This window comes from Trachymyrmex cornetzi, unplaced genomic scaffold (genome assembly GCF_001594075.2).
Source record: "Trachymyrmex cornetzi isolate Tcor2-1 unplaced genomic scaffold, Tcor1.1 scaffold69, whole genome shotgun sequence".
NCBI lineage: Eukaryota > Metazoa > Arthropoda > Insecta > Hymenoptera > Formicidae > Trachymyrmex > Trachymyrmex cornetzi.
Genome location: NW_017300014.1, coordinates 126512 through 154071, shown reverse-complemented (window position 1 = coordinate 154071; position 27560 = coordinate 126512). Strand labels below are relative to the sequence as shown.

General features: G+C 35.9%; 1 protein-coding gene across 2 annotated transcripts in view; it reads left to right on the top strand.

Moving 5' to 3' along the window:
- Positions 1-248: 248 nt before the first annotated feature.
- Positions 249-27560, top strand: part of 5-HT1 (serotonin receptor) — a 131088-nt gene continuing 103776 nt past the window's right edge. The window contains exons 1-2 of one of the 2 annotated variants that reach the window (XM_018517507.1): positions 249-306; positions 5380-5629. The gene's annotated coding sequence lies outside the window, so the exon portion shown is untranslated. Of the gene's footprint in view, positions 405-5379; positions 5630-27560 lie in introns of both variants that reach the window. The other variant, XM_018517506.1, reaches the window with a different exon arrangement.

The window sequence follows — 27560 nt, the reverse complement described above, 5'->3', positions numbered from 1 at the left end:
CGAAAGAGGGTCGAAGGGCTGGATGTGGGTTTGGGCGACGTGCGAGCGTACAGAGGGATCCAGAGGGGTAGGGTAGAGTGGATCGTCGGAAGGGTGACGAACGGGGAGGGTTGAATCGGCGCTTGCGTGGTACCCGGTCCTATCTACTTGTCAGCCAAGCAAAGCTGCCACCACCCCGGCGCTTTGCCTCTCTCTCGCTCGCGACGCCGCGCTACTCGATAACAAACTCTACAGTACCAGTACTGTCACGGTACTCCGGACCACCGGATCGCCCACTGTCCGTCGCCGATCACCGGTGGCACATCGGTAACGCAAACGAACGTACAAAAGGATCGCGGTCCACGCGACGCTCTTACGAACTCGCAGCTACGCGCACGACAAATTTGGGACTTACATGCTTACGTGTAATTTTCTCCTCGTTAATTTCGCGAGAGGACGTGTGCACTGGAAGACCTCTCTCTTCCGACTCTCACGTTTCCTTATTTTTTTCCCCCTCTTCCCTTTCCCTGCCTCCCGGAAAGAATCCTCATGCGATACGTCTTCGATCGTAGCGTGCGTCAAGATGCGCGTTGATTGATCGCGATCGCGAGGACTGACCGAAGCAACTTTGAAGTTTTGTTCTTCCCCTTTCAAACTTCTGCTCGTTCGTGCTTCCAATTTAAAACTTGCGTTTGCGATCCACTAAATCTATATTTGTTTTCAAAAGTTTATAAGATCAATTAAAAAAGTTTAGTCGTGATGTTTGATACGTATGTATATCTAATTTGCAAAGTACTACAGATTTAAAATTGCATCTTATTTGGTTACTCAAGTAGGTAAATGGAACTTTCAAACATGAATGTGGGTTCAGTGGATACAGGCGTTATTTGGCAGATCCAGGACTAAATTTCCTACGGGCTGGTTTCACCAACGTCGATTAACGCAAACCGTGATTGACTGAGGGTTGGCTGTACTAACGTCGCTCTTAGGGTTCTGACATCGGTTAAGTCAATTTTCTCTCTCCCTGTTCATATCGTAGGTAGAACTATGATCTACAAAGAGATAGCCAATCGCTGAACCAGATTTGCTCGACCTACATGATTGATGCAATTCGGCTCAACTTCGTTCCCCATCTACCTTACAAAGAGGATGAATGACGTGATGATTAGTATAATCAGGGAATATTTCCAGAGAATATTCCCATTGACGACACGTCAAATTATATTCTGTATTACAACTGACACAATCTGCAAAAAGGAGGATTAATTAAACTGTGGTTAGCGTTAATCAACAAGCCTGTGAAACTCGCTTTTTGAAACTTGGCTGTCTTTCGCCTCGAAATAGACGGTCGACAGCGGAATCCACTTTCGCGTCCGTCCACTTTCCCGTTCTCTTTTGTGCGCCGTTGGTTATGGTGTATAACTTGTTGCTCGCAGGCAAACAAACGTGCAGTGACCGCGGATTGCAATTTTACATCTTCAAACCGGTCATCGATGGCAGATTGCCATGCTCGCTTTCGGAGAAGCCTTTTTTCTATAGTTCCCCGTCTCCGTTCGATACAGCAATAAAAATGAAGACCCGTTGACACACGTCTGTTATTCAGAAATGATAGAGGAAGAGAGAGAAAACGAGGCAAAGAGAAAGAAAAGAAAGGATAGAACAGAAATATCGTAAAGGATATACGGGATCCCGATCGTATCCTATTGTCGGCCAACCTTCCTCGTTATTTGCGGCTTAGGACGGCTGTGGAGCAAACATAGCCGTCGCAACCATTCTCCGATATTTGCCACCGCGATTATCCCCCTTTCTCTCATAAGATCATGGATACTTGCAGCGACGATCTCCCTCGATCTCCGAGCCGAGACTGCTAGCCGATTATCGCCACCGGCGGAACAGGGGTATCAGACAAATTGAAAAATTCGGAACCATATCCCTCGAGTCTTGAAATCTCGATCTATTCCTTCGTGAGAGAGTTCGAATCGACTACGGGATATTATCCACTGATTGAGATTATACCGCGGAAATGAAGTTCCTCTTGGTTTAGCATAATTTCCAACTCAGGCGATCTCAACGTTGATCGTCCTTCGAGAGATCGACATCAAAGGTGCTTCGTAATAAGGAGATCTACTAGAACATGACAGAGAGAGAGAGAGAGAGAGAGTTTGCATAAACATTAGTTAAAAATTATCATGGTTTAATTAATATGCTGCCGCTTTCCAAAAATAGAATTAAAAAATAGATAGGATCGCTTAATTCTTCGCTAAATTTTATCAAGTTCAACTATTCTTAATAGAGATCAATCTACACCCTCTATGACAAAATCACGTCTCGATAAAGATTTACATTTTGCAGCAGGCTTCATTCGCATGTTCTGGTGCTTATATTCGCTTTGTGCCTCCTTTCTCGCGCACTGCAGGAAAAATTCGATTTCGTAGGATGGTGCGGTGGGATGACAAATTGAATTTTTCTCAGTTGTCCTCTACCGATCCCAGAGGAGCTCACGAAGTCCGTCCTCACGAAGGGTTTTATTTATTAAAAAAGGGCCGAGTCTCGTGCTAAGGCGCGCGCATCTCACTGTCGAGACTGACACTCGATTTCAGGAAGCGAGCAGCGAGCGCGATAAATTGACCGAGTAAACAAGACGAAAGCTCGTTGCGGTTTTCTCATCGCCATCCCTCGAGAGAAAGTGAGAATTAACTAATTACTGTGTTAAATGTTACTGGAATTGTACTTTTCAATTCATTGTTTATTGATAAAAAGCGTGTGTCTCGTAAAATGTGAATTGCCCCGGAGATTAAGTAGTTACGAATAGTATTGGTCTGACCATGACCAACTTTTTTCGCTGTTTAAAATTCAGCCGTTGATTGGCCGCGGATTTCTTAACGAAGTTTGACGTGGGAGAATTAAGTAGCTATCGATAATAACAAAATTTAATTAATACCTTCTCCCCATCGCGTTTCTTTAAGATATTAAATGTTTGTTAGAATTTAAGTAATATCGGACTAAAATTGAGTAGACGTAGATAAGAACCTTCTTCAAAAATACTTTTTTTTTGCGCGAATTTAAGTTATTCAAGATTATAAATTATTCAAAGATTCCTATTATTTTTAGTATCTTTGTTAACAAATAAGATCTAAATAAGAATTTTTTTCCATCGAGTTTCGATTGTTTTGCAAAATTGTGCTTCTACTTTCAAAGTTTCGCTAATAATAAATGCATCTTTTTTAATAGCGACTATGCAATAAAATTAAGAAAAATAAATATTCAGATATTGTTTGAAATATACCTCACTCTTAACTTTGCAGCGCCGAGAACTTTTGTTAGGCGCTTCTTGTGTCTTGGCAAACTGCACGAGTTAAACAGTTACGAATTGCTTACACTCGACGGTACTACCCGTATTTCTCCCGCGTCCCAAATCCCGTCGTCGATTTGTAACGTTCTTTATTGCGAATGGATTTTGGGGAACAATAAAATCTCAAACTGTTACGCTCGCCACTGGGTGAAACTAATTTTTCTATCATTCAAAGCTCCGGTCATGAATTCCCTTTAAAGCCGCGCGCTCTGGAAAGCTATGAAAAAAAATTGAATAGTTAAAGATTAAAGTTCATATATCGCTGATATTTTTTGTCATTTTATAATTTTTATTTTATGGTTAAATTTTTTAAAGAGGGATTATATATAATAATCATCATAATGTAAATATATCAATTATTAATATTAATTAGATATATATAATGTTTTATGTACGTAGAGAAAATACTAATTATAAAAGAAACTTTGATTTATTTTTATTGTCATTCATAGTACCTATTTTTATATGTACATTACAGAAAAAAATATCGATAATAGCCTTTCGCGAGATGCAAAAATACTTTAAATAACTTTTTAAAAAAATATCGCTCTCATTCCAGCAGTTTCTTAATTTTTTAACAAATAAAGAGACACAAGCACTACGTTCTTTCGGGTAGATTTAATTCGCATTCTTCTTGCCGAGAATCTGCCACTGATTTGCGACGCTTTTTCGACCGCAGCGAACATTCCGAAAAGCTATGAGAACTTAGGAATTACCTCTTCGAGTGAACTTAACACGTATATATCTTTCAGCATCTTTAGCGAGAATTCTTTCAGAAGTTTCTACTGGAAACGCTTGGAAATTTTTACGCTTGATTTTTTTTAGAAAGAATGTTTCGTACAGTTAAAAGTATCTATAGGATCAGCGAAACATAATCTTTTTGAGATTTTCATAAATTCCGGTATCAAGCAAAGAGAAATCTTGAAAGATAAATAGTCAGATAATTCGTTCAGACTTAACTTATATTTCGCGTACATTTAACTTTTTTTTTAATAAATTAATATAAATGATCGTAAAAATTAAAGTTTATGCAGATATAATATATCATAAATCGTTTCTTCCTTTGCTTATTTTACATACAAAAATTTTGGAGGATTTAAAAAATTGTGATTTTTAATGTATTTCTATGTATTTTTCTACATTCATCTAAATCCTTTACCCCTTCTCTTAATTAATTTTTCAATGTCCAGCAATTTCTCAGGCAATTCTCCAAGGGAACATTTTCTCGTTTTCGGCCCCTTGTAACTTCATTGCTTACCAGGCAGCTTTCGAGGCCTTGTTGCACGGTAGCGTCGAAAGTTGGTTTCCCTTTGGGAAGACGATCATCCAAGAATGGGTTCTGTTACACGCTTTGTTTGTTCCTTCCCTAAAAACATCGGTTCGGCCCAGCGACCGTTTCATTTTCCCTCAGTGCGCAATGTCGGCAATTTCCGAGAGGGTCGTTAACACAGATCGCCAATCCTCCTTTGTGCTCATCGCCGATAGAAAGGGGTCACGATCTTCTTATCGCAAGCAACTAACGCGACATTCTTTCGGATTTATCAGGGCAAACAAATAGAGGACGCATACGGGACTCCATCAGAAATAACAGACTTAGCAATCTTTCAAGAGATTCAAACCGTCATCGTATTTTTTCTATCACTCTTTCTTTTTTGCCTTTTTCTCCTTGTTTCCCTTTCTCGCTTCAATATCGAAAGAACGACAGGAGGAAAGAGGGGGCAGGGCAATTAATTGGAAAGCCGACGCGGGGATTAAAGATCCTGGAACCGCCCTTTTCTCTCGCAGCGGCAACGGCAGTGGCGCTTAACTGAAATTACGTCAATTGCGAGTGCGGTTGCACATTATCGACCAGCGTAATTGGGTATTCGTTAGAAATAAATGGCCGTTAATGCAATTTTCGGCAGATATATCTCTCCCTCTCTCTCCCCCCCCCTCTCTCCTCCCTCTCTCTTCCCCTTCCCTTCTCTTTATTTCTCTTACATTCCCGCTAGTAATGTATATTGATCCAAGTCATGCTGAAAACGAGGGAAACATTATAAATCTAATAGCGCACGTGGTCCTTCCTCTTTCACAGTAATGATCAGATGATTTAATCATTTACTCCATCGGCGAGAGTCACCGAGATGCTAACGCGCTAACGGAGGAAAAACTTGCTACAAATCATCGTCGCAAAAATCGAGCACGATGTCGTCGTTGCGATATACAGCCATCTCGTTGTCCCAGCATCGTTAACACCGAAGACGGTCTTGTGATAAATTTCCAGCACATAGCGAAATAAATTGCATCGTGGATCATCAGGTAAGTTCCTTTCTCTATTGAACCTCATGTCGTAAAATTATGAGACTTACAATAGAGGTGAAAAAGAGATCAGTATAAAATTTTATTAGTTACGAAAATCCTAACAAATTTCAAGATATACATATCCGATAAAATTAAAGTCGTATCACTATAGAAACAGATAGCAATTTTCATACCCATTCATAAGCAGAACTTGAATAAAATAAGAGCACTCAATTTTTTTTTATTTCTTGAAAGGAATCGAAACCATATTTCTATCTATGGCAATGTTCCAAAATTCATCGCCAGCGTTGAAAATCTATAGTTTATGTTACGTGCACTGTAATTTTCAGCACCGACGGTGAATTTTGGAACACGGCCTTCGTTTTAAATTTCAGTTCTATCTCATATGATGCTCAAAATAATTGATTATTTTAACAAGAGCACAAACGTGCTAGTCATTGTCTAACATTACAAGTCTTACGATCCCACGAAATGCGATATCACGTTTCAAAATTTCCTATCACGTCCCCACGTACGATTTCATGACGGTTGGCTCGATTGTTGCCAGTAAACCGACGATACTTTCGGAGCGACCTCATGCTATAATGGCGGTCGTGTAATTATCTGCGATGCGTACTGCATTTAATGTTGTTTGGATGTCAATGCCGCAGGCAGAGGGGCAACGGGATTGGTAATTGTTGTTTACAACGCACTGCCGCGCGTCATTGTGCTATGATGATGGTGTCCTGATGCATAGTGAACGTTGCGTTGATGGGAATTGACGGATTTTATTAGCGATGCGGAAGAGAAATTGATCAAATTGTCAATTGTCACATGGGGCTTATCCGGCGTGTACGCTTTAACAAAAAAAATCTGTTCGTCCCACATGTCGTCGCAAAGTGTTGAACAGACAATGATTCAAACAGAGTATATATTTTTTTGTTAAATTACTTGACGTAATTGTTGCGTGATTATTCGACATGTTTTTATAATTTTCTCTCTATTCTTTATATTACTATTGTTTTCGTTTATATCTTATAAAAAAACTATTAATCGCGACAATGTAAAGTATAAGCAAAGTACATTTAAAAAAATTAAATTATTTAATATAATTATTGCGAGGTAATTCGCCGTGATTTTCACAATTTTCTCTAGTCCTTATATTATTACTATTACTTTTTTTTATGTTTTAAAAAAATTGTCATAAAGTCACGTCGTCGCAAAGTTACCGAATTACCGAACAGCATCACGGTAATCGAAAATATAAAGTACATGTTCTTATTAAATTATTTAATATAAATATTACGTGAGATAATTCGAAAATTATGATTTTTTATAATTTACTGTATTCTTTATATTGCTATTACCGTCGTTTATAGTTTTACACACGTTGCAGTCTTGATATTTCAATGTAGAATTAATTGCAGCGCGGAATGAATTTCGCCATCGCAAATAGCGATCGGCTTAAATCCGGTTTACGCAAATAACCCGATTCAATATACTTTAGCAAACAATGAAATACCTATACCAAACACAATTGTTATATATTTTTAGGATTATTTCGACGATCCGCCATGAATGTTTCCCGTGTTACTTCAATGGGATTATTTAGAAAATTATGCGATCATTTCCCGCGTTAAATCATGCCGTGCGAAAGTACGATTAGAGCAACTGCGGTTACGCGATCTCTCAATTCCCGCGAAATTCAATATTCTAACGTCGTATAGAAGTGGCCCTGTATCTTCTAATGTCAATATGTATTATCTCGGTAGCTGCTCGCCTATGTATAAGGGTTGCACGTATCTTTTGCGCCCGGCGTGCACTTTTCGCACGAAGCTGGGTACGATAGTCAATATCGTCTAGATAGATTAACGATCGAGTTGTTCACACTAGATGGATATTATATTTGACTTTCTACCGATCTCGCCGTTCTTCCTCACTGCGTCACTGCGACGGGGAATTCAGCGCGCAGTTAATAAGTAATAGCAAAGTCAAAGAGATAAGCCAATAACCGGCGCGCGATCTTGTTAAATCCAAAAGTTTGCACTACGTCCACATTTCAACGCTGTTCCTTATTAACTTGGCGCGAACAGAAAAAATTGACACGTATTCGTTCATGAATGTATTATAAGATTTGCATTCGTTATTAAAAATAATGCTTTTTTGGTGCAGCGTAAAATATATATATAAATGTACTGACCCGTTACTGTACGTCTGTGATATATTTTTTTCATTATACCTTGTATAACATCGTTATAAAAAGATAATGGAACACGTTCGACTTTTACATACGAATAACGCCATTACAGTCTGTAATAAATGATAGACACGGGCAATGTCAACGTCGAAAATATTTTTGACACGCTGTGCAAAAAGTACGAAGCAAATTTTTGGGGACGCGGAAAATAAACTGCCTGAACCTTTTTCACGCTTTGAAATCCAGTTTTTCCGCATGGAACGCGGTACAAATGTATCTCGGTTGAAGTATCTCCCGTGACGTAGAGGTGCAAAGCTTATCCGTTCCGGGCAGCTTTTGGTATTAATCTGACTGGGCATAAATCTTTCGCTAATCCACGTAACGGTGTAACCTCGGCTAACACTACATTGACGTTGTCGTTGTTGCTGTAGCGAGAAATACGGAACTTGTTGAATACACGTATTCGAGAGGTCCGCAGTTACAGAGGAGTAGCTCGAAGTACTCGCGATTACCCATCCGCTTTTATAGCCGGTCGATCGACCCTAAGTGCTCCCTTTAAAGGGAGAAATCGAGCAATTCACGGATCGCGCGCGCGATACGACTAATTTACATTTTAACCGGCCTGATTCCCGGGAGAAAAATAATTGCATCAATTCCTTTTAACAACTTGGCAACTGCTTTGCAGCTTATCTGTCTTACATTGACGAAAAAAATCTATATTCGTTTTCTATAAAAATAATCTTTCTTGTAAAGAAAAAAGAATTATGCAATCGTCCACAATTTACCAGTTATCTTTTGACTTGTCATCAATTATACACGGAAAAGTAGTTTTGCTGAAGTACTCACAAATTCAGCTAAATATTGATCTAAATATAATTTTATTGGACAATTAAAATAATTATGTAGGATGCTCAAAATAGGTGGTAGAACGTCAAAACTTTTTGCAGCATTGCTCGACAAACACGTACTTAAATTTCACATATAATTAGGTTAAATAGTCCAACAGGATTATTTTCAGATCTGTATCTACCTCTTTAGATATTTAACAAAATCGTTCTTTCTGTGTAAAAACGATATTGATAAATATCTCATCATATTCGACTTTTATTGCTACGATGTGACTATTTTTAGCTATAAACCTTTACATCTTTTTTCGATCTTAAATCACTATACAAGGTGCGGAATAATTCAGACGCGACAGTTTTTTTACATTTGCAAGGACAGTCAGTTTTCACGAGAGAACGAGGTCGGACGGAAGCACCGGAATTTTTCCGGAAATTTTACCGCGACGATCTCCGTCGCACGTGACGATTGAATTTGCCCTCACGGTCGTCGAAAGCAGTCACGCAGCGTTTGCAGACTAAACCAAGCAATCTAAAATTATAGGAGCACCTGGACGGTGACGTTGCATATGGGACAGATAGGAAGATTTTATCTTCAGCCGCGCGCATCATTAATTTTCTTTCTACAAGAGTCAAGAAAGCTTTAACTTCCCGTTGAAAATACAAAGCCGGACATCGCGTCATTATCACATGCGCCAGCGAGTCACCGCGACGATGTCGTGACGTAATCTTTATCCTAATAAGTTAACACTCGCCGTTGATTGATGTTTATTTCGGGGATGGTATACCGTAACCGACTTGCATGTTAATTATCGAAGCGTCGCCCTACATTTTGCCATGCGGAAATAATCCGCGGCATCTCGTTTCCGGTTTCGGATGGAGAAGAGCAAGGGGCGGTTGACTGGCCAGAAGCGCACCTCGTAACTTAATTAGCGGGAGGAGCTGAGGTCTTTTTCCATCCGCTTCGATCATTTGCCGGATACAAGCGATTGTACAAAGTGAGGCGTTCCGGCTGCAAATTGAATCTTTCGTATCCCGATTTTACTTCTATTTCTTGACAGGCTAATTCGAATTTCTTACAGTGGATATAAAATACTATTGGCTTAAATATTCTTTACTGCCTTTTTATATTTCCCTCTATATTTTCCAATTACAATTTTTTACTTATACTATTTAGATAATAAATTGATCTGCATTTACATATCCATTTGGTATTAGCTCGTATTGGCATTTGATTTTTCTCTCTCTATATCTTTTTTCTGTTATATCTCGAATTTATGTTACTGTCATAATTTATAAAAATTTACATTAGAGAAATACTGCTTTGAAGAGAAATACTGCTTTAAATTAATGTTATTTAATAAAGCTAAATATTTATTCCTTTTTATATCCCGCTACATTGCATCTCGCTTGCCCATGCCCCTGCGTCTATCCTTCCATAAATAATATTCTTCTACCCTACATTATTATGCTCTTCGACTTTCATCCTTGACCATAAATCTCTTAAGAGGAACTCCACGTGAGAGAGACACACTCATGAATTAATTATTTTTTCGCATTCAGTAGCGTAAATTTATCTAGCTTCACACAAATCGAATAACATCCTGTTTTCAGTATACAAATCCGGTGTTTCTAAACGGAAAAGTCACTTCACCTGCCTCGTTTCCTACCTACTTGTATATTCTAACTTGGGATCCTCGAAACCCTCGGGTCACACTCGAACGGTCTGTGCGACAACACCGCACAACCCGATTGAATACAACCGAATGGAGAACACGTCACCGGCGCGGCGCGCAGCGTTGCTGGAGAGATGTTTTCTCTAGCGTTAGAGAAACGCGCGCCACTCGTGCTGCGCGTTCTGTATTTCCTGTAAAACGATGTAAAGTATATACCACGACTTCGAGTAGTGTGAGATTTTTAATCTTGGGAAGAGCTCCGTCCTTCCGGACGGCACACCGGTAGAGAATACTGCGAAACTTTATCAACCGTACCGTCGGAGATGGGCCGTCGTCATTACTTACAATTCTCCATTATTAATCGCTACGTCGACAGTGCATTATAATTCGTCGAGCTGCTATTTAATTTGGCGAACGTTTAACCGATAATTTTTAACCGATAATTACGAGACATTCATTTTACGTAGATATTTCGTAGATATACCAGCTTCTACGCTAAAGCTTACGATGTACTTCAATAAACGACTGTATTGCATATCTTTTATTATAGTATTGAAATAAATGAATACAGCACGAAGGTATTACATTTTATATTTATGCGGTAATATACATCTTGGCGTAAATTAATTTTAAAAGTATGAATTATTATGTGCTCTTAGTGGATGAAGAATGTATTAATAAATTCGCGATATCGTTGCAAAGATTTAAAAAGATTTTCCACCTTTTCAGAAGCTTCTCGCTTCAAAGAAGAACATGTAATGTAATATCATTCTTTCATGAGAGAAAGAAAGAGAAAGATAACTAATTATTAATTTATACTTGAAGACATATGTTACTTAAATTTTTGAAAGATACCACAGCTTTATGAATGAAAAAGGACGTAATAAAAAATAATTACTAATTCTTTAACATTAATTTAAACGTGGATACATCAAGCTTGAAATTAAATTGCAATTTTTAAGCGACATTGTGCATTTAAAGGGGAATTTTAAAAATACTCATCATCCAAAACTCTCTATCAATCGATCATAATTCTTTTACTGCTCGCGGAATAAAACTGATTTTATTCCAAGGAGACCGTACAAAACATATACCGCTGTATTATGCAAATCTGCCACTTAATCCATCTGTTAGAATATTAACGCGTTTCCGTTCCAAGCAGACGGTCGAGACTCTAAACGTGAGGGAATATACTATCCACAATGTGACATCTGTGTCCACTTGTATATTTAAAATTGTCATGCGATCTTTACGCCTCGTTTGCAAATCATACGGGAATTTACGCCAGTAAAATTCATTCTCAACATTTCCGCCAAAAAGTAACAAAAGATAGAAGCGGCAAAGCGCATAGCGACGATAACGACGACGACGACCCGCGAATGCTACCTCAGAAGATATACCGGAGATACGCCTTAACATACTCTTCCGCGAATTCACGGTTAGATTTTCCGGTGTGTCGCGCAGAAATCTTTCAAGCTCCGCGTAAAACTTTACCGCGATCTCATTTTGCATCGACCACATTTTCACGCTTTTACGCTGACGTATTTTCCCACAGACGTGCATTGTTCAATTCGTATTTGCTTCAATTCGTTCGCGGGCATGAGGCAACCGCAGATGGGACGTATCAAAATTAAATAAAGTCTACATCAGACAGCTTTCTCGCAAATGCGCAGTTTATAATTTAAAATAATTTAGTGATTAAACATAAAGGAAAAAAAGAGGAAAAAATATCGCAAAATGATACATAATCAAATTCTTATATAAGCTTATTTACAGTAAAATTGTTAAATTTTAAATACAAAAGCGGAGGAAGCCATAGTCAGTAAAAGCGGATACTTAATAAAATTTTTGCATGAATCTTACAATTTCCAGTTCAAGCAAATTGCGCGCAGATTATTTGTCAATCTTGCAACACAGTCTTAATTCAAGCTGGAATAGATTTTAATTAAATAAATAATGTAATGATGTAACGAGTATAAATAATGTCCATTAAGATCATATCATCGTAAAATGTAAGAAAAATATAAAAAATATTTCTTATAAATCATTTTGTTGAATGTCTCTTCTTTTCGTACATTTATTATAGGACATAATCAAATATTTCCCGTGGATATAGTATATAATCTCTGACACACTTATTTGATAGCTTGAAATTAAGATGTAATAATCTGTAACGGTTAAATAAAAAATCACGTAGCAGAGCGCCAGGAATTTTAATTAACGAAAAAATTTGAATTAGCACAATGTGCGATGCGAATTATGGGCGATAATTTCTCGCGTGCGATCTCGCTCGTCGCAGTTGAACGAATAGCGTGTATATCTCGTTATGCGGCTTGCAAAATTCATGGAAAAAACCCGCCCGAGATTGCGCGCCAGGATTGTTAATTGATAAAACTAATCACGCCGTTCGCGCGGAACCGCGACGTAACAATTGAACGGTTTTTTTCCCCCGGAAGAGTTTTGACGTGGTTTTTCTGTCAATTTTGAGTTAAGAGTGGATCATGAGTACGCACGTGTAAAGCCGTTTTGATATAAAATGGAACTCGTCTAAATGGACTCCAACGATGTAATCGGGCTATGGTCGTGGCGTTTGTTTTGCAGGATACCTCCGCCATTGACGTCACTATACTGACGCTGTAAGCGGTACATCGGTAACACTAATTTCATTCATACTCAAAGAAGTTGTTGAGACAATATTATTGTTGAAGCAATATGAGTGAAATGTGTTACAAATGTGTTTTATGAATTTTCCAATAATGTATTCTGGACGATAAATGTCATATTGTATTGTCGTTACATAATTGTACATTAAGTATAAAAAAAATCTCCGATTCTACCCAATGTTAAAAAGTCAAATTTTTCAAATTACCAATTTATAATTACATTTAAAACATTGTTTCTTTTCGTATATTTCTAAATCTATTTATCCTCTTACGCAGTTAATTAATTCATGTCAAAAGAGTCTTTTAAAAAATGTTAAGCAGTTCTTTCTTGAAAATTATCTACAAGCAATTCAAAGTCTTTTAACACTCTATTTTTAAAAATGCCTTGAATTACGTACGGTTTTAAAACGACACGTCAATTTTTTCCTCTTATGCAGTTAACTAATTCATGTAGGTTCTTTTCAAAAATCTTAAGACATAATTTATTCTTGAATTTATAAAATTGCAGGCAATATTCAAAGTCCTTTAACTTTCCGTTTTAAAAAGGTGCCTTAAATTACATCTTAAAACGACACGTCAATTTTTACGTTCACACCTAGACACAGCCGATCGCGTCTGTAACGGAAGCGAGATGAGGATTTAGCAGCCTTCGTCATTAAAGTTCGAAGTTCATTAGAGGTTCTCCGGCGGAATAACTTTCTCCCAAGTTGTTACACTGTTCGCTCCTTCTTGTGCGTCTCCCCCATCACCCCTGGAGGACTTAAAAGTCTTGTCCTCGGCTGCTCCTCTTCTAAGAGGATACCTCTCTCCCCTCGACAATGTCTTCGGCGCGAGTCATGTCATTTTAATGACACGTTTCCGATTGCTTTCGTCGAGAGAAATGTCGGCGAGGAGCGTCGACCGATGAACACTCACGAGATTAAGGAGAGGATTGAGTTTAACGTTCATCCCTTTTTTTTCCCTTTTATACGAGGACAGTGTCGTGACGGAATAATATAATACCAGATGTCAGCCGGTCCCTGTCTCTTGTTCGAGAAAGATATATAAATTCGCCTTTGAAAACTAATAAAGCTTAATCTAGATTTATAGAAGGTCGCACCCGAGGACGACACCGCAATGCATGTGGCTTGGTTCTGGAATTTTGATGAAATTGTGTCATAGCGAGGAAAGTATAACAATGCATTTACAACATATACGCGTATGCACTCGTATGTTGTACGCGTAACATGGGTACATGGCGGCTGTACATTTTCCGTCACAACCGATGCATTCATAGAACACGCGCAATTGACAGATTTTAAAATCTCCGTAAATCGGATAATTCCACACGGGATATTTTTTTTCAGTGGTCGTAGTTTTAACATCGATACAGCGTATTTGTTAATTGGAATACTACGCAATTTTACGCGAGGGGGGGGGGGGGAGCTGTAAAATATAAAAAGTATATCGTAAACACACATAAATTTGTAAAAATATAACGTGAGACACGACATCTCTGAAAGTGTTATTTATTAAGCTGATATAAATAAAATAGGTTGTACGCTGAGAGAAAAATGTTTGGTATTTGTAACTATAATTATATATTACTATAATTATGATTATTACTGTTATAATAATAACAGTAACTATGTGTGTAGTTCTAGCAACAAATGTAGGTATATAGTTGGCAACTTAAAATGACTATACTTATAGTTATTATAACCATAAAAAAATTGAAACCATATTTTTTATGGTTGTTCCAAAATATAATTGTAAAATTATAATCATTTGAATCATTTTTATGGTTATAAAAACTATAAGTATATAGTCATTTTAGGTTACCAACTATATATATTTGTTGCTAAAACTATACACGTACCTACTGTTATTATTATTATTATAGGAATAATAATCATAATTATAATAATAATTATAGTTACAAATACTAAACATTTTTCTCTCAGTGTACTTTTATACGTAAATTAAAATAAGTGAATATATCGTAGTTTCATAAATTATAATAATACGTAAAATAATCTTGTTGCGATTGTAAATAATAAAGTTTTATACAGAATAGAATATACCTATATTTATATATAAGTAATATAATTAAAAAGAAATTTAAATAATTCTTAATGCTTGTAATATTTCAACAAAAGTCGCATCACTAGTTATTATTACGACATACATTACGAATAAACGAACGTTTGAATTTCTGGAATAAAATCCGCGTGAACGGATGGACGTTGACGCGCATTTTAATTAACGTCACTTCTCGACGAAATAATCTACTTTTTTTTTTTAAATCTCTATTATCATGCCGCATACAGTTACGATGAACTGATCGAAAACCCCGTGGATTTTCGGTCCCGCGGTTTCGACCGCGTTTACGCGATGCGTCCGAATGCGTTCATCGATCATATGTGAGAGAGTTAAATGCACCTGTGTGTCGCTCGCGCAATTTGACAGGGCGGTGCTTTCGGAAAATCGATTTGCCGGTAACATGCGGGTCGATGTCACCTACAATATGATGCCACATCAACTGTCATAGACAATTTATTACCGGCCTTCTAAAGATCTTTTTACTGATATGGAACTTACTGTGATTGCAACGTCGCGCATCGTACATGTTCCGTTGTTTTTATATTCATTTTCTCTTTTCCTCCCTCTCTTTCATCCAAGCAATTCTTTAGAAACGTAGATCATAAGGATTGCATCGTTTCATATTCTCGTTTGACGCGAATCCGAGCTGGCTCGGTTTAGATATCGCTTACTAGGCGAAACAAGAAAAACTTACATCCCCGACAATGTACGCCGGTAAAACTGTGTCGCGAGCATTTCGGAGGACTGCACTTTTTAGCGAGATCGTCGGGACACAACGTATGTCGAAGTAAATTTATGGGCCAATCCGCTGGAGCCATTAATTTTTGCATCTCGAAACGACGGGGTTTCTGTTTGTAACATAAACGTAATTTGTTCGGTGGAAGAATAATTACTTGAGTTGCGCAATTACAACGTTCGTTTATTCTTGAAAAATAAACGAGTATTATTAATTTTAATAGATTATTATAAAATTTACAAAAATGGAAATAAGTTCTCTACACAGGTAGAAAATTTGTGTTAAGTTTAACGTATTTCCCAAATTTTTGTGTTAACTTAACATAAGATTATGTTAGAAAATAACAATATTACATAAAAAATTAACACGAAAAATATAATACTGAAACAATTTGTAAGCAAATTGCGGAAATATATTTAAATATAATTTAATTATATAATATATTAAAATTAATATTTAAATATAATCTGATAAATGTACACATTTATTTTACTATTATAAGGTTTAAAATAATTAAAAATATATAAATTTTATGTCATTTGTTACTTATAAATTGTATTATTTTAATTAAAAATTGTTGAATAATATTAATATAACATAAAATATTTAATTAAATAACATAATCATATTATGTTAAATTGACACTTGGATATGTTAAAAACGCAACACAAAAATTTTAATAAGAATCGATTTTAAAATAAATACAAAACATTTTTTACTATACATAAATAAATACAATTTATAAGTAAATACTAATTCGATTGACATTATGTATAACATGCGTCTTCCCTCCTTTTTGTAACTGTTCATCAAGAGACATTTATCAAAATAAACTTCTTGCAGCGCATTACAAATATCCTACATGATTAATCGGTTCTCTAATAACGACTTATTTTTACGTCGAAACAACACCCGTCTTAACTGGAACCATTAATTTTGCGGTCACGTGTTTTAATAATCGTGGATTTTTTAAATTATTTTTTATCACAATCCTCCACAATGTTGTATTTTTATTCTCTTATTGTAAATTCTAATATCCTTTATTAAAAGAAACGGAAAATGTACTTTCAAGTAGGTTAATCTAACGTGTTTCTGTAGCACTTTTGTATACGTAGACAACAATTCGTTTGTGTTCTCCAGGATCTTCCGACAGAACATCCCAGTACGAACGCGACAGCACGACAAAGCTATATCTTTTGCTCCAAGTTTGCAACGGGTCACTTTTGTTTCTTTTAAAAGTAAACTACCCATATGGATAGTTTATTGATCTGTCTTTAAATGACACAGACAAATACTTTCCAATAATAAGATAATTTTAAAATGTTGCACATAGATGTGTATAACGTGCTCTTACGTTAATCGGCCAAAACACATTGTTGTTTATCGCAATTCTTTTAATAACTTACATTTTATACTCTGCGCATAAAAGAAGCGTATAGGCATAAATATCGAAATATTGAACAATATTATGTATAATATGCAGTGAGTGTTATATATTTAAAATATTTATCTAAATTTCCCCTCGTACGCAAATTTTTTAATTGCATTTTGAAGGTTTCATCGATTAATTAAAACTGTACTACACGTGGCCTCTGAGAGAATATTCTAATATCAATAAAATTTAATATTAATAAAGTCTGGTATGTGCCTTTATTGACGACAAAATAAAATAATTATTGCAATAAAAAAACTGTTATAATGAAAAAGTTACATTATTAATTATACCGTTTTAACGTTCTATCAAAATTTTATATTTTAAATTTAAATTATTTTTTAAATGAATTATTTAACGTAATATCAATGTTTTATACAGCATTACGTTGTTCCTATTTTATGCATGCACAGAGGTGACTTGCAATAGTTTGTCGGTACAAACAGCAAGGCAACAGCCATTCTTTCCGAATGGCTTATAGGAAAGACCGCTTTGCAGATTATTAAAAGCTACCGTCAACTCAGATTCCATGTGACAGATAGGAAATGCCTATAGCCGTTAGCGTTCTCCATTTATCAAAAATCGTACACGCTACGTCAATCTCGGAAATTGAGGCATCCGTCAGTACACGTCTTTTCCACGGAATACTTTAAAATATCTACAATACATCATTTGCATATATCTTACTTTATGCGTTCATAACGCATTTTATAAGATGCGATGTAGTATAAAAATAACTACATCCGATTCAGTTTATCCGACATGAGTGAATATGAACTTTAAACACCGTAAAAACGATACGAATGCAGTGCTGGAAAAAATCTGGTTGTATAAATTGAAAATCCAGTAGGTTCAACCAATATATGTGTATGGGAAAATAAACGAAATCCTTTTAGAAATTACCAGATGATTACATATTTCCTTTCTGTTAAATATATCAGAATTTCTTATTAATGATAATGCTAAAAAGGAAAGTCCAAAAATGGCTAAATGGATCATTAACTAATGGAATATTTTATATCTAGTTTTGTATAATTATATGCATTTATTATATTATAATTATATATGAAAACGATCTAGCTATAAAATATCGAATCCAATTATGATAATCAGAAATTCTGTTCTCACCAAAATGCATTTTACTACGTACGTCTTGTTGATGTAATTAAAACATTTTTCTCGATGAGCGTAATCCAATATATTTCAAAAAACGTAATATTTATATCAGTTCAATAAAAACATCGTACATCCGATTCTCTTTATAGACTTGGAATATTAGCTTTTCTTTCAATTGTATAAAACCAGAAAACTTTCTTGTAATAAAATCGAGAGGAAGAATATCAAATTCTGTCAGCAGTTGCGGAAAAAATCGCGATATAAAGATTTATTAGAATATTCGATGTTACAATGCATGTAATGTATCATGATAGTGTATCGCGTTTTATTGAAAACACGAAGTTCGACTATCTCATTGACAATATGTCGAAGAGAAGATAGTGAACTCTTCGCGATTTATAATAGTCATTTCGGGTTGAGTTAGGAAAAGCCTCGGCACGAGGAAAGTTTAGATAGTTGGCCCAGCGCAGGCGATCTGCAACATCTGGTTACTGTGTAACTTAGGGATGGTGATGGTATTGTAAATATGGATATTGCAAACAATTATCCTATTCGCTTCCATGATAAATGGCATTTCTCTCGCATAGATTACATACACTACTTGTGCGGTATTCTATGCAAGTAATTTCTCGAGTAATTCTAACATTTCATGCTCGTTTATCAGTACGATATTAATTGTTGATGTTTATTACATAATTACGATTCCATGAAAAGATAATTTATATAATTTGCCTTTGAAATAAATGTAGATTATTATTATAAACACATATGTATTATTTTCCAATCCAGTCGCGGCTTTTCCAAGTTTAATTACTCTCCATTTCCTGTTTCGCAAATTGTATCGGCCCGATATGGAATATTCCACGCTTAATTTACATTTACCACCAGTAAACGTTTCGCTTTACCGTTCTACAATTTCCTAAAGTAGTAATAAGTCACTTAAAAATACTTTTGCAAGAAGATAACACCCAGGAGACAGACCGGATGAAAAACGATTAGCGGAAGAAGCGCCGTGCTATCGCTTATATGAAGCCGGCGTGAATAACGACTTTCGCCACGTTTAATGTATTACTGATCACGAACCGTGTTTTATGAGTTTGATAACGTCGACGATACAGCGACGGAAATTTGGCACTTCCAAACTTATTGTTCGCAACTTTTTTGTTAACGATCAGAAGTTGTATCATATTATGCAATTATTAAAACATATTTATACATTTAGTTTATGGCAATTATGAATAGTGACAGCGATAAATTATTTGATTTAAAATATGTGCGAGAATTCAATAATATCAGATAATTAAAATAATTAAATATAAATTTGTATCAAACGATGTTATATATGTATTAATATTATAAACAAATTTAATCTTTTTTATGATGCAAACGTAACAGAGCATTTAATTTTATGTCATTTATTTAGCAACAATATTTGTTGTTGTGCGGATATATGCAATGTGATCTCTTCATAAAGTTAACAGAGTTTGTAGAGACAAAAATAGAGAATGTAAATATGAAGCAATAACTGAATATCGATTCCAACGATATATTTTAACGTTTTAATGACGTATCAGTAACAACCTGAGTATTTTTGGATTATGACGTATCGTTCCGGTCAGTTCACATTACAATCATATTTTTCCTTCTAATAAATAATACATATGCTGTGACGTGCGAGTTGTACGCGCATAAATAGATTTTTGCATTTTATTCTGTTTATCTCACTTATCAATCTGACAATTAATAAAAAAAAATGCATCAACGAATATTATGTTAAATTATCGCCAATCAACGGATATCTCTGTCAAGCTTTTATTATTCGTCAGAATTATTGATTCATTCACCCCTTCATAGGCATACAATTTTTCCCAACGAGCACATTTTTGAATATCTTTTCTTCTAAAAAAAGAAACTTAACCGTTATGAGGCATCGATACCAGACACAAAGTGCTAAAACATAATGACATTGAAGTTATCGTGTGAAGAAGATTAATGTAAATTGTTTTGAACTTGGGACAAAATACACGTCATTATGCGATGTCTCTCGTATCTCGCAGCTAGCAATTGTACATCGTATCACAATGGTGAGAATTATCCGATTGTTATAACATCACTCCACACGGCGAAATGTATTCGCGCGCCTCAACTTTTATAAAAGTATACCTTGCCCTACTTTGATAGATATGTGGTTAAGCCGTTAATGATCTCCATTTTGTGCCTTATCGCGCGTACGCCTGCAATGCACGAGGGAGTTGTTTTTTTATACAAAAATGACTTCATTCTGAAATTACGTCATCCGTTCCGCTGTGGCGAAAAATCTGACTTTCCATAACTTCCTGCATAATTTAAAGCAATTTCTTTCTTTAAAAAAGGCACAGTTTAAAGGCACAAATTTCTGATCAAAAACAACTTCTTTATTAAATAGCCATAGAAAAAATTTCTTTCTTTTAATATGCACTCCACGAAACAGATATCGTCGTCATCGGAAAGACCAATTACACTCGAAAAAGTTCTCGTATGCAGCACGAAGGGTGATGCCAATTTATCTTTATGAGGTACCGCGAATACAGCACTGAAACGTCTTGCAAATTAGATCGCTGATACCGTCATGGCCCGAACCCGTTTCTCTTGTCTATCTGTCTGTCTATCTCTCGTTTCGTCGTATCCGCCGTGCCATACGAATAATAACGAATCCAATGAAGCGAAATCTCGGAGCGGCGCTACGTGCGCTCGCAACCGCTGAGAAATATCCACCGCCTGTAGAAAAATGCAGGACGAAATCTCTTTACCTGCTGCTTTTCTTGGTAGGAAGATTCCGCTTGGAAAATTGCGATCCCTCCTCTCCTCATGTATACGACGAAAGGTTCTTCCTTCCTTCCTTCTCATTTTCTTACTCTTCTTATCTAACTTTCGCTGTGTATTGCGTATATACGTGGTATCGTATTGAACGTGCCATACGCTTCCGCGTACATTATCCCGTTCATTCCAACAAGTGTATAAGTCACGAAAATTGCATGCGTGACTACTCCCTTTTTCTCTCTTTCTCTCTCTATTCATATCGAATTCAATTCGCTCGTGAAATTGTTCCGCTGATCCGACAACATGGCAATAAATGCAGCGAATCGAGAGAAATTCAAGTGTGACATGAGATATTTCAGCGATAGTAAATAGAAATGTTATCTTTCAATATTAAGAAGTTAATAAAAATATTCAGATTATCCAGATCATGTCAGTGATACGTCCCGAAATCATATATTAATATCTCGCTGACTATCTACAGTTTCTAATCGAATAAATTTAATATATTTATAGTTTTAAGAGAAAATTGGTAGTATTTACTTTATAATATATTTCTATCTACTCTATATACATTAAATTATATTTGATACGATTGTTTCGAAATACAATAAAATATTCATTTATCTGTAATAATTATATTGCAGATAAAAACACTGCAGAGAAGAGTTTGGTTTTGATTTTAATATATTATACAATTAAAAGAAAAAAAGAGTGAGAATTAATTATTTTTTTTAAATGAATCTAATAAAATAATTATGTTGCAGACAAATGATGCAGAGAAGATTTTGATTTTGAAAGTATTATAATTGAAAGAGAATAAATTATTTTTTTTAATGAATCTACTAAAATAATTATATTGCCGATAAAAACGATACAAGAAAGATTTTGATTCTGATTTTACGATTCAGAGAGAGAGAAAGAAAATTATTTTTTAAATCTTTCTTCTATGATATCAATATCTATATTTTACTTTTTTTAATGTTCGAATTATATCATGAAGTTAAAAATATTCGTCATATATGAAACATCCAAAATAATTATTCGTATTCGCTTTATCTGATCTGTAGAAAATGAAATCGCGATCTTCGTGCAATCTGCTTTTTATATAACATATGTATTTTTGCAACATTCCTAGAATAATAGCCAATACATGATCAGAATTACAATATAGTTTCAATAGAAGAGAAAATAGGAATTGTAAAGCTTATTTTTAGCACAACCGAGCCCAGTATGTTTTCCACGTTAGAGTGTAATTGCTTCTTGTACTACATATCTTAAATGACATTCCACTCTAATTATTCTCATATTAGAAAATTATTTTTTACATTCGTGTGTTCTTAAATCACATTCCACTCTAATTGTTCTCTAATTGTTCCTATATTAGAAAATTATTTTTTTAAGTTGTGTATTATGTTCTCTTTTAAATAAAAGTACAATACTGAGAACATTTTACAGACGAGATATAAAAGTAACATAAAATCAATATTTCAAATTTTATTAATATTTTCTTAATATCACCAATTTCAGTTGAGAGGAGATAATTTCTCCGTAAGAACTGAAGTGGTTAACTCTTGATTTCTCACAGAAAAGCAGCAGGTGGTTTCTAGATGCTTAAGAAAAAAAGGAGTAGATAGCCTCGGATCTTTAGTAAAGAAATGGTAAATGGATTTATTCACTTTTTTCTTGCACAAGTAGTAGCGAAAGTTAGATGAGTAGTTGGATTTGGAGATTTAGTAAAAGGAGTGCAATAGGATTTAGAACTTTCTAAAGGATAAAGAGACTTAGATAGCAATCGTTGGTAAAAGTTATAACATTTGATACGGGGTTCCAAATTTTAAACATACTTAGAAAAAAGTTAAGCTGATTGAAGACAAATCGACCTTGCAAGTTATACAAAATCATTCCGAGTTTTTAGTTTAATTTGCAACCGTGAGCTTCGTATTTATTCACAAAAAGCGTCACTGTCTATTTCGTGTTTCATTTACATACAAATTGCTACGTATAAATGCATGTTTTCTTATCTTCGCAAAATATTTTGAATAGAATTGAATACAATGGTGCGCCATATGCGTCTATTTTTTATTGCAACAATCTTCTTTGAGGCATACTTCTTGCACACTTTTGATGTGGCTTTTACACCTTTCCATCAGGCGAAATTCGCTGAGTGCTGGCTCTGCGGGTCGAAATAGGTAATAATCCCTTGATACTTGGGATACGCCGAGCCAAGAACGACTTTCCACAACCCCAGCGTCGCATTGCCTCATTCGCCTCTTAAAAGCAGCACTCAACGGAACTCATCTTGGTATTAACGGTGTAGATAGCTATGGCATGAAGATATTTGCGCTAATGAGCTTTAATTATCATATATTATATCAACATATCGAGAATAATTTTTAATAATTCTATTTAAATTATTATATAATAAATAATTATTACTTTTTTAACACAGGAATAGTCACATGGGGTGTTTTTATATCCCAGTATATTTATTTTAAAAAAATACTTTAAGATATTTATTTTTAAAAATATGATTTAACATGCACTTATTCCGTTTCAATTTGTTTAGTTTCCATTTACTTTTTTCAAAAAATTGTAATTAAATCCATATCCATAACGTTTTCAAAAATTAACAAATTAATAAATAATCAACAATATATAATAAATTGTTAATAATAGTGATTTTAATTGGGATGTAAAAACACTTCAAGCGATTGTTCACATAAAAAAAACAAGATGACTACTCTCGGATTAACAAAAATTATTTATTGTATAATAAAATGACAAGGATTCCATAATATACTTTATTGCTCAATAAAGTTTTCTTCTAACAAAGACGTATCAGTACACGACAAATTCGTTCTCACAATGTGAGCAGCACAAAAATTTGAGGAAAAATTCTTTGCCTATCGCAGGTACACGTCCAATACAAGTGAGTACCATTTGTAAAGCAAGCAGCGCGCAGTCAATTCGATAAATGTCGAAGAAGTCGAAGATCGATTCACATATATTGATAGCTAGCTACCTACGGGATGGTCGCGTTCAGACTTTGTAAAGTTCACGCGAGCCGTGAACGCGGTGTAATAAGACGAAGTCTTGAATGGGACGCTCTAGCAAATTGAAGTTATCGGATAACACTTCTCTCTTGCCTTTGTCATTCTGCATAGTACAGTAACAAAGACAGATAGGACATGCTCGGAACTCCGTCTGCATTTCGCAATTTTTTAACTTCTCATCCGTTTGCCTTAACTTCATCTATCTGCCCTTCTCATCGCACCCTATCTACATTCATCGTTGTAGTAACGTGTTGCCGCAAATTGAAGTTACTAAAGTAATTTTTTTCTCGTTCCGTGCCGGCGCTGCAAAATGGCTTGTCGGCAAAAATGATTTAAAGGCAGCTTTCCCTTTTCACCTTCATCAACGCTAGCCACACATCTTCATCGAATTAACAGGAAAACTTCATTTATATTCGTAGACTTGGCATGTTGATTCGCGTGATTATCCAATATTATTTCATTTTTTATTGACTTCTTTAAATTAACTTGAATATATGACATATTCCCTCTCTCTTTCTTTCTCTCTTTTAATACTATTATTTTATATCAAATAAATTAATTATAAAAATTAAACTTTGAATGTGGATTAGCAAAAAATTTTTACTCTTAAAGCTAGAATACATTATTAAATTTATAACGTCAAATTATACCTAATTTGAGTTATTTTTATAATAATCATTGCTAGGTCGCCCCCTGCTTCTACACATTGTTAATTTAACTAAAACAATAGAGTTAAACAATGTAACTCAAGGAAATATATTAAATTTGATTCAAATTTAGTTTGTTATTTACTAAGTGCATACGTTATTTACTAAGTGCATACGAATGGACGTTATTTACTTGAAACAAACCGCACAAAAGGATTGATTTACATTTTGATACACATGAAAGTTAAAAATAACAGAACGTTATTTAAACTCAAGGAATTGGGTTACCAGTGTTCCTTTGACATCGAACAGTATAGTTTTAATTTAATAATGATTTCTATATTTACAAAATAATAAGAGTTGGGTTACAATATCTTAAAGCGACTTTTCCTTTAGAACTTCACATTTCGTTGCAAAGTGTCATGGATTTATTCGATTGGAGAAGGATATAGATGAGTGTTGGTAAAAGTTGGACACACATGAAAGACGAGATCGGTGACGTCTATAAAAGAATTTTAAACTTTTATCGCACTAAAATCCACGGGCAAGTTTGATCATGCACCCTATGGTTCTTTCTTCTCGCGGAAAATATCGAAGTTGGATCGACGGCGATCGATACGGTGAGAGGTACGCGATCGCAGAAATATGTGCGCAAAAAGTAGGCAAACGTTAACGCAACCGAGGATAATCTTGTTAGAGCAGCATGACGCAGCCTCAAGTCATCCGCTTCTTTTTTACGATGTCTATGTGCTAAGGGGAAAGCGTCACGTCTCTCTCGTGATATAACAATTAGGCGTTACATGTAAAGTAAAAATTTTTTCGCGAATATCGTACCTTCCATAAAGGATCGTCCGTGTTTGACGTCGTGGATTCTTACGCTCGCGCGACACGGCGCGACGGCGGAAAGATTGAGATTCGATAAGCTTAATTGCGCTCCACGTGTTGTAAAGCTTATATTTACCGACGACGACGACGACGACGACGACGATGGTGAAGTTTGCAAGTTATAACGGTTACACGTTCGCTCACCGGGCGCTTACGTGTGCGGCATACGCATCACTCTTTCGCATTATCCGTGATCTATTTACGGAATGTTACATAGCACGCCGCATTATATTTGCCTCCACCTTGTGTCGTACCGATAATGGCGACCGATAAACTACGTTGCGAGAAAAACACCTCGGGCTGTCGCGGCTTGTAAAGAACAGTTCAAGTTTTCTCACGTCAAGTTAGGAGAGAGAAAAAAATTCATTAGCAAAGTCTTTCTCGTTTTTTACGATCGTGTCGTTTTAAAGTTGCTCACACCGGCTATTGTCCCTCATTCTTGTCTCTTCCAACACGTCGCTGACATTTATTTTCACCCAATAAGGGTTGATGAAGCGTCGTTTACAACCCTTTGCATCCGATGAACCGAGGAGCTTTTGGATTCGCGCTTTGCGCGTTCCCGCGAGCATTAACGCGATGAAATTACAGCACGTCGGATCTTTGCGACCGTCCGCGAACGTAAATCCTTAACTCTTTGCGCTCCAAGTGCCAATTAGGTTACCATTGAAAGAGCTGAAAGTGATTCGTCCTGCAATGGGTCGCCTACGTATTTTATTCATTCGGTTGAGCTTTCAACGCTTTTATTAAGATACTTTCTCTACGCAATAATCAATTTACGGATCGTACACTGTCGTAGACGCAGGATTACTAAAATGTTATATTCGCTAATATAACGCAAATGTTCGTTTCTGTTGTAATGATGGTCGTTAATCTCTTTCATAACGCGGAAATCACTACGGATAACGCGAATTGACTTTTATAGACGTCGTAAAAAGTATATATTATGCTTTATTTTGCCCAACGAGCATTTCGGAATCTTTGTGGCCGGTAATTTAATCGTGGTTATTCTAATGTTGACGCCACCGTGATATAGCTGCTGAAACGTAACGTAACGTCAGCGTCGGAATTATGGCAAAATGATTTAACGCCAATTACTCTAACGTAATCGTTTTTAAATATTCAAATTTCATTTGCAAAACACTCGCGTGTATACGTAAGTGCACGTATCGAATTTAAAGCTGTAACTCGATCTGTTTTGCGGCACCACATTGTTCGCGGAAAATCGGAAAATTCCTCGGGCGAGCTTCGCCAGGGTTTACTCGGTACAGAATGCGTGTTCGATAAAATTTCATATCCACCGGTGCGCCGCCGGTTTTCACAGTCGTTTGTATCGGTCTGTCTCCCTGTGGCGGACCTGACATTACACGCGGGTCCGCCCGCGAGAATATCCCGCTCATGAAACATTTATGATGCGGAGAATAGGAGAAGAGAAGAAGCCCCGATTTCACCGCGCCACCATACGAGATCAACGCCGTCGATTTCGGGTCACCACTGTGAAGGATGTAAATCGCGCGTTGCCGTTCGATAGCGTGAAAAATAGGATATCGCCCGATATGATATCCTAGTCAGTTAGTCGGATGCCAAGTATCGAATTTTGAGCCAGGTATGCGACCGGCGCGGCGTTTTCGGATAAACAATCGTCGGACAAACGGCCGATCTATCGTTCCCTGTATCACATGGTATTGACAAGAGTTTCCGTTAGCAATCGCAGGTATATATATATATATATATAACGCCAATAACGACGCTGAAATATAGCGCTAAAAATTATTAACGCTATTTCAATTTTTACGAGTGCTCTTCACATAACGAGCTCTCTTA